Here is an 8496-nt window from a genome sequence, read left to right on the forward strand (position 1 = left end):
GTTTTTTTTTTTTTTTTTTTTTTGGTATGACTTTTGTATGTGTTAGGACATTGCATTCGGGCTGCATTCTCATAAGCTTTGCAATTGATGGGATCCTGGTAACTGTATCCATTTTGCCTCCTGGACTCCTCTTTCTTCAGTGTAATGCTGTTGGTTTTCCACTGCTCTTGAAAAATAAAACCGCTAAGCTGTGTGTGCCAACTGACTCATTGCTGTCAGAGAATAACTATGGTGCTTTTAATGCAGATGAACAGATTTTTATCTCAGCACACGTCATTGGGACACATTGAAAATTATGCAAAGAAAATGAGATTTTACTAATGGCAAGGCTTTATGAAAACCAGGCATTTAAAATTCCTTCTCCAAAACAACTCTAGAACACAATTGTCAACAGATCCTTGTCTATATCTATAGATATAGAGAGAGGAAATTTGTATTCAAAAGGGAAGATGTTTTGGCATATTAGAATATGAGATTAATTGGTGTTTTGGCAGATGTATGTTGATATGGTTGGATAAACTCTCAGTCTCCCCTAAGGTCAATTTGACACCCTCCAATCCTTTTTTAAAAATTAATATTCACAGGCATGATTGCGTTAGGAATGGTGATGTTTCTGAACACAATGCAGGCATGAGATTGAGGATTAATGCTGGACTGTTTAATACTAAAATGCAGGTTCAGCTTCTTTGATGTTAATTGCCTTTTTATCAACACTGCACTTTAAAAATAATGGAATAGGATTTTTTTTTAATATTATGTGTATTTTACAAGATAAGAGGCAGACTCTCTGAACTCAAACAGGGACAGAGATTCATTTCTGGTAATTGCAGGAAGATGCTGCATTTAATAATTGATGAAGTCTCAGTATGAAGTGTGTAAATAATTTTGTATGAATTAGTAGCTTACCCTTTTTCTTAAGCATTTACGTGTAAGGTCATGCTCTGGCAGAGCCTCAGACTCTTGATTGCTTTGCTTTGTCTCACAGAGAAATTGAAGTCATTCATCTACAAATATGAAAACATCATTCCAGGGAAATGAACATCCCAGAGCGTCAGGCTGTCTGTTAAGACATCTTTCAATTAAACAAAATACAAGTTGCAGGCAAAATTCAGAAAAACATTTTAGACACACTGTCCGGTTAATGCAGGAACAGAAACGTTTGGGAAAATTTGAAACCTATTTTTTAAACAACAGAATCTAATTAGTGGTTAAGTAAGAGGCTGGCAGTGTGGGGTAGCTATTAGAAGACATGCAAACACATCTTTGCATCCAAAGCCCACTCTCAATTTGCAAAATAAAGTAAAAGAGCTTTATTTAGTCTCTGAATCCAAATGTGTATTGGGACAATGAAGCGAAACTTTAAGGTCATGTCACAGAATCTTACGGCTGATATGAACCACAAGAAATCTTCCCAAAGTTTTTAGAGCTTTGTTTGCGATGTGTATAATAAAAAACAACAACTCCTAATCCAGAATCTTTAATCCTCTCCAGAATAAATTGTTCACAGTATCTAACGGATAATGTACATCGAGCTGGTGATCAGGACCCGAAGGGATCTTTTATTACCCTGAAGGGGTTTATTTATCAAAACCCACCAGCTGGATGTACATTATCTTGCTTATTACATGGTTATTTGAGTTTAACAATTTTATTGTCTCACTAAATGTAAAGCTCCTAAAGTTCCTATAGCAAGTGGCTTTGAGGCAAATTCTAAATGACGAATATTTAAAGATAACGTATTTTACCTGTTTATTATCTAATAATCCATTACAGTGTACAGTTTTCCTGGCAAGAAGATGAACACAACAACAACAACATTACAGCTCTATTAATATGCAATCTGTTAGACTGTGTTGCTACTGATGCTGATCATTATCAGGGAATAAAAGACCTCACAATGTGACTGACAAATCATAATTTAGAGAGCCATGCAATAGTAAGGTTCCCGAAGTAAAAATCCTATTGATTTTCAGTTTAACTTTTAAACCATTAAAGACAGGCCTAATGTGAGCTAGGAGTTTTTTAATCAATGGTAAATACTTTTGTTGAAGTCATCAGATCTTCAATTAATTTTCTTAAATAATCATGTTCAACAGCAGAATTCCTGGTGGAAAAACTACATTATCCATGATGCTGCAAAGAAATCTCCACTAATCAGGGAACTGAAACCGCGAATGACGTAATCGAGTCGAAGTCTCCCTATTCTCTAAAACTACTTTAATATTTCTACTTTGATTATGTAATTCGCAATGCTTTATTTTAGTTATTTCCCTCGTTAAAGACATTAAAGGGATAGTTCACCCTATGCCTTCTAATGCCACCCTAACATTTTGTAATGATTTACATTATTTTTTTTTGTTTGTTTTTTTCTGTTAAAAACTAAATGTGGGTAACCAAACAGTTGCTAGTCACATTGACTTCCATATATGGAAACACAAAAATACTATGGAAGTCAATGGGGACCAGAAACTGTTTGGTTACCCACATTCTTTAAAATATCTTCTTTTGTGTTCAGCAGAAGAAAGAAACTCATACAGGTTTGAAATGACATGAGGCTGAGTGAATGATGACAGAATTTTCATTTTAGGGTGAAGTATCCCTTTAATTACACACACAGTCTTGTACCTTTATGTTTTTGACTGATTTTCAAATACTTTCTTGCTTCAAAGTATGTAATTTATTTTTTACCTTTGGTTTGATTCGTGGCTTATAACTCTTTATGGATTACTTTTTTTTAAAATCCCTATGTGAAAGACTAATGGGAAGAAAATATGAGTTGCTCTCTGTAAATAGCAGCTGGACATATTAGACGCAAATTTGTCGATTACTTTGTCTATTTTTGCTCCACCAACTAAAATATTTCCATATGCAGTTACAACAGAACCTTAATAAATCAGTGTTTTTGAATAATTTATCACTCAGTTAGAAAGACAGAATCTGAATTCTACCTTTACTATTTCGACCATATCATAATGTAGCAGAAAGAACAAGAGTAGTATGTTAGTATGGTATTCAGAATTGGCTTGTCATTATTTCGTTGTTGTTGAATAAGGTTTTATTATTTATTTATATATATTTTTTTACAAACCTGTTGATTAAATGATTTAATGACCCCCTCATAAAGACAGTCACTTGTTGCCATTTACTGAGTTAATGCTGTAACCTTCAGAAAAGGTCGCTGAAAGATCATAACTGTGTTCTTTAATGTATGAAGCATTAAGAAATGTTATGAAGCAACATCTGTTATGTAAAGCAGCAACATTCTAAAACATCAGATTAGTTAAGAGTATCTCATGTCCTTAACTGACAAGTTCAAAAAGTTCAACAAGTTCAACTTCCTCTTAGGAAGTGTCCCTTATTACCCTCCCTGTAACTGACTTTGCACTGTACTAATCCTAAAGGATATCAAAAAATAACATTAGATTCACCCACCCACACACACACACACACACACAGACACACACACACACACACACACACACACACATATACATATATATATATATCATAAAACCCATAGAGCTGTATGATAAAGGTGATTGTGATTTGACCAAGTACAACATGTTTCTGGATCAGCATCCTTGTTGATCCTGGAACAACATTCCTATCAACCAATCAGAATTGAGGGATAACTTTTCAGGAAATATCTGTTTTAGGCTTACAATCAGGGTTAGGTGCTTCTACACCAACACCCTTGTTAATCAGCTATCATTTCACACTAATTTTAGGAATACATTATGGGTAGGGTTAGGTTTAGGGGTAGGGATTGGGTTAAGTCTATATTTTTGGACAGTTATGTTGATCCAGGATCAACAAAAGATGTTGATCCAGGAACATTTCTTACTTGGCAAAATCACGGCGACCGTATGATAAAACCAAAGTCTGTATGATTCTGTAAACAAGAGCTAATTCATTTAGTATTTCAGTTTGACCATTTTGTTTCAGAAATATATTGAGTCTGATATGACAGCACTGCAGTTTGTATTTTACCCCTGACCCAAATTCTCATCCATGGAAATTCTATAATGTTCAAGTGTTTGGGTGAGCAAATTATTACAGTACATTTAAAAACGGATTTGCAGGACTATGGCTGGGAATGGATGGGAGGAGGAGGAGGAGGAGGAGGAGGAGGAGGGGTTGTTTTTTGGCATAGAAAATCAAACAGGAAATACAAAGTGTGTTCAGTCACAGCCTCATCACATACCACATCTCATCATGTCTAACAACTGTATCATAATCCACTGAGGATAGCTCTTTTAGGACAAGCACTCAGCCTCAGTGGTGTCTTCACTATCTGAGAGAAAAGCTAAGGGAATTTTTAAACTCAATTTTTTTTTTTTACTATTAGTGATTCTCTTGTCGTTAAAATGTACTCTTAAAGGCAAAGCATAAGAAATGAGGAAATATTACAGAAAAGGGGGTGAGAATGATTTTCTAATGCTTGACAGATTTGAAGGAACTCGTGTATTGACTGAATGTGAAAAAAAGTGCAAAACATATAATCATAAGCATCAATTAAGTGTGAAGGAGATCAAGCACAAGGGCGTATTTTTGTTTGGTTCTATTAATTTATTTAAAAATACATTAAAATCAAGTTCATACTATACAATAACTCTATGATGAGCATGTTGTAAATTTATGAATTAAAATTACATTTTGATATTTTTCTGGTTCCATAAAATCAGAAGGGCGAACTGTCCTGATATAATGAAATATAAATAAAATAAAGACAAAAGCTCATGAAATCAATTAAATATTGGAATAAAAAAAATATGGTTTAACATAAGCATTTATTATTATTCCTTAAAATGGTTTCATGGTTCTACTAATTGATTCAAAAATATATAAAAATGCAGTTCATACATATAAACATATAAAGACACTTTTATGATGAGCAAGTCGTACATTTCCTAATTGAAATTAATTTTGATATTTTTCTGGTTGCATAAAATAAAAAAAATAAAAAAATCAGGGTGAACTGTAAATGAAGAAAAAAAAAACTAGCAAGACAGAGAAACACGAGATGGGAGCTTCCATGGATAACGTGTTTATTGACAATGAAATAGTAAATGAAACAGATGGATGAGCAATGCAGACTTAGCTGAGAAACAGGTGAGTAATGGTTAGTGGTAAGGACTTACGAGTCCACAGCAGTGATAGCAAAACAGGATGATGAGGTATGACGGCTGGAGGATCAATGCAGGTAAGTAGCCAGGTAAGTTGTGCAAGGGTAACAAGACCAGACAATGGTGGAGTGCATAGTGATGGCTAATAAATGGTGACTTGATGAGTGCGGGAAGGTGCAGCGAATCAGAATTCCGGGGACTGTGAACGAGTGGATGGAGCTGCAGGATCTGGTGTGACTGTGACAATAAGAAAATAAATACTTGAATATAAAAACTTATTATGTGCTTAAAATAATAATTTATTAGTATAAAAAAAAAAACATTTAAATCTTTTATCTTTTAAAAAAAAATACAATGGGTATAGAAAATAATCACCCCATTTAAAATAATCACATTTTGTTGCTTTGCAGCCTGAAATGAAGACGGACACAGTTTTTGTTTTATCCAGCTGTATTTACTCAGTGGTTTAGGCTGTAGGATTGCCGAAAGACTAAAGAAACATTATCAGCACGATGGTATAAAACTGTACATTTCTTGTCTATTACAAGCCACTGCCACTTATACCAACAATGGAGATAATCACAGAATAGCAAAATATGTGGGAGAGCGTTGCTATTGAGTGACAATATTGTACTAAATAGCACTTCATTGTTAATGTTGAATCAAGACTAGTTAGCACATAAATAGGGGTTCAAGCGAATACCCAAGGATCAGCAATCTCCAAGAAAAATCACACACATACACACAATATTCGTATCATCTGATAGACCTCCTCATTCTGAACAACTTTGCGGCTAGAACTACTGCTGTCAATTAATGTTTGTTAAATAATTGAGAATATGTAAAAAACCTCCTTTTGCAAACTGAAAAATTTGAAAAACCGACTGTACTACAATTCTTTGGACTCTCTAGGTCAATAATTATAAAAAAATGTTGAACTTTACCCTTTGGGTAGCTATAATGGGGTCGCTTAGAAAGGGGGCGTGTCCAAATATATCCAAAAGCCTAGACAAAAACTCAAAACTTCACAAAACTAGGTGAGCACATGCGACAGGTGATTCTAAACAAACATGCACACGTTTATAGAGATTGGACCACAGGTGGAGCTATAACAGTCATAATCATTAAAAATAATCAGATTTCTACCTGGCAAATTACCTGGATTTTCCAAAAATGCTTTTTTAAATAATTGATTTAGGTGGTTACAGGCTTGCTAAATATGTAATGTATTTTTTTCATATGTGCTTAAGTGCCTTAAAGTGCTTGAACCCCAATAATCACTGCTTGCAGCTATATTTTATAATTGAAATGGTTTAATAACTGTATTTTGTTATGGTTACACTTGAATTGATTACAAAATGGATGAAGGATGGTAAAACATATACAGTTAATTGTACTCAGCATGTATGTAAAATGTTACCTAAGAGAGAGAGAGAGAGAGAGAGAGAGAGAGAGCGAGAGAGCGAGAGATAGACAGAGAAGAAGAGCAGAGCCCCAAGAAAAGAGCCCCAGCAAACAAAGAGAGATCGCCAACCAAGAAAAGAGTCAGAGCAATAGTTACAGTCTCCTTTTTTCCCTTCTATGACCATGTGACTAAAAACCAAGACTGAGACATTCAAACTGACCTATCAGCAAATTACAGCTTTCCCCACCATACAAAAGGTGTGACAATTAGCAGACCTCTGAAGTACACACCTCTTGGCTCTATTTTTTATTTAAATAATGATTAAGACTGATTCACATTTTTATTGACACAATCCACTGTCACCAATTAGGAATGCAAGACAAACATTACCAGGGTAGTGGTTAAATTACCACGCTGAATTCAAAATTTTCAAGCAGGATCATATTTGGAACACATCTTAGAGCAGTGTGACTGATTGTCAAATTTGAATTCTTCAGAAGTAAACTGTTGGCTGATACAAGGAAAAGCGGTTGGCAAAACATCTAAATTTTCAGCATTTCCGTGTTTACATTTTTAGCAGTGAGTCTGGAAAGCTGGAACAGTAGCTTGGAGGGCCTGAACTTGAGCCAAAGCAGCACAGATTGCTGTGAACATAATTTATGAGAAGTCTGATTCTCCCATGCACTCGCACGAGAAGAGTCACCCATGAATATTTATACTGTGTAGATGCGCCATAACGTTATATAATTTCAAAATTGCTGTCGCCATTGTGGACAACAGGAGCAGGGACGGTGGATCTGGAAAGTGTGTGTCTTAATCAGAAAGGCTGGATGAGGAAATTCTGGGTGAGGCAAAAAAGTCCCTGTGTGACCATTGTGTGAAATAGGACTCAAAGAGAAAAAAAGACTAAAGAGACATCTGGAGAGATGAGAGGATTGACGGCGAGAGATGAGAACAAAACTGGGATGAAGAAAAAGAGATGGACAGGAAGCTGAAAGCTGAGACAGCTTGGAACAGAGGGGAAATTAAATTCAAGAGAATGAGAGTGATCAGGAAAGGGTTCATGCAGGAAGACGTAGAATAGTGAGAGCCATATAATGTACACTGAAAAAAACAGAACCGTTTTCACTCAGAAATTGCTGGTGAATTTCAAAATTAATTACAAAGAAATGGCAAGTAACACATTGAACTAAATGTAAAATTTTGAAGTAGAAAGACTGAAAAAGAATTTTCTTGTAAAACATACTTTAATAATCTTTGTACATGGTGGTAGGGTAAAGATTTGATACTGCTTTTTTTTTAACTGTTTCTTAACCTTTAGATATGTTCATAATGAACTTCAGAAGTTGTCTGAATAAAATATTATTTTATTTTCTAATGATCTTTTATGATGTTGCTTTTTTCAGCACTTTGACCAAAATTTGGGACAATTTAAAACCCAATAAACAATAAATAAAATATTGATCAAATAAAAACATTAAACAAATACACCAGGATGGGTAACAGGGCTAAAAATGTTAATGATACATATATATATATATATATATATATATATATGTTTGATCATTTTCTTAGGAAATGTAAAATATTTTTTGTATTAATCCACATGAATGTAGTTCATTTTAAATGCAATTAGAAGGCAAATTTATGCTTAAAAAATGATACTAGTACAACAAACTGCACCCTTATGATGGGATGCATCTCACTGTACTGATGGATGTAAAAGTCTTTACATTGATTAAGTACATGAGATGCCCTCTGACCATCAGGATGATAATCTATCTGATTTATCTAGATGGAGATTTTCCTGTCAAAGTGCAGACAAGTGACAGATCTGAGTAGACAGAAAGCACAACAATCTGCAGATGAATGAAAGCAGTTAAACACAAAGTGTATGGAGAACGTCTCGGTTATGTATGGTAACCCTCGTTCCCTGAAGGAGGTAATGGAGACGCCACGTCGGAT

Source organism: Sinocyclocheilus anshuiensis, unplaced genomic scaffold, assembly GCF_001515605.1.
Source record: "Sinocyclocheilus anshuiensis isolate Anshui unplaced genomic scaffold, SAMN03320099.WGS_v1.1 scaffold794, whole genome shotgun sequence".
Taxonomy (NCBI): Eukaryota; Metazoa; Chordata; class Actinopteri; order Cypriniformes; family Cyprinidae; genus Sinocyclocheilus; species Sinocyclocheilus anshuiensis.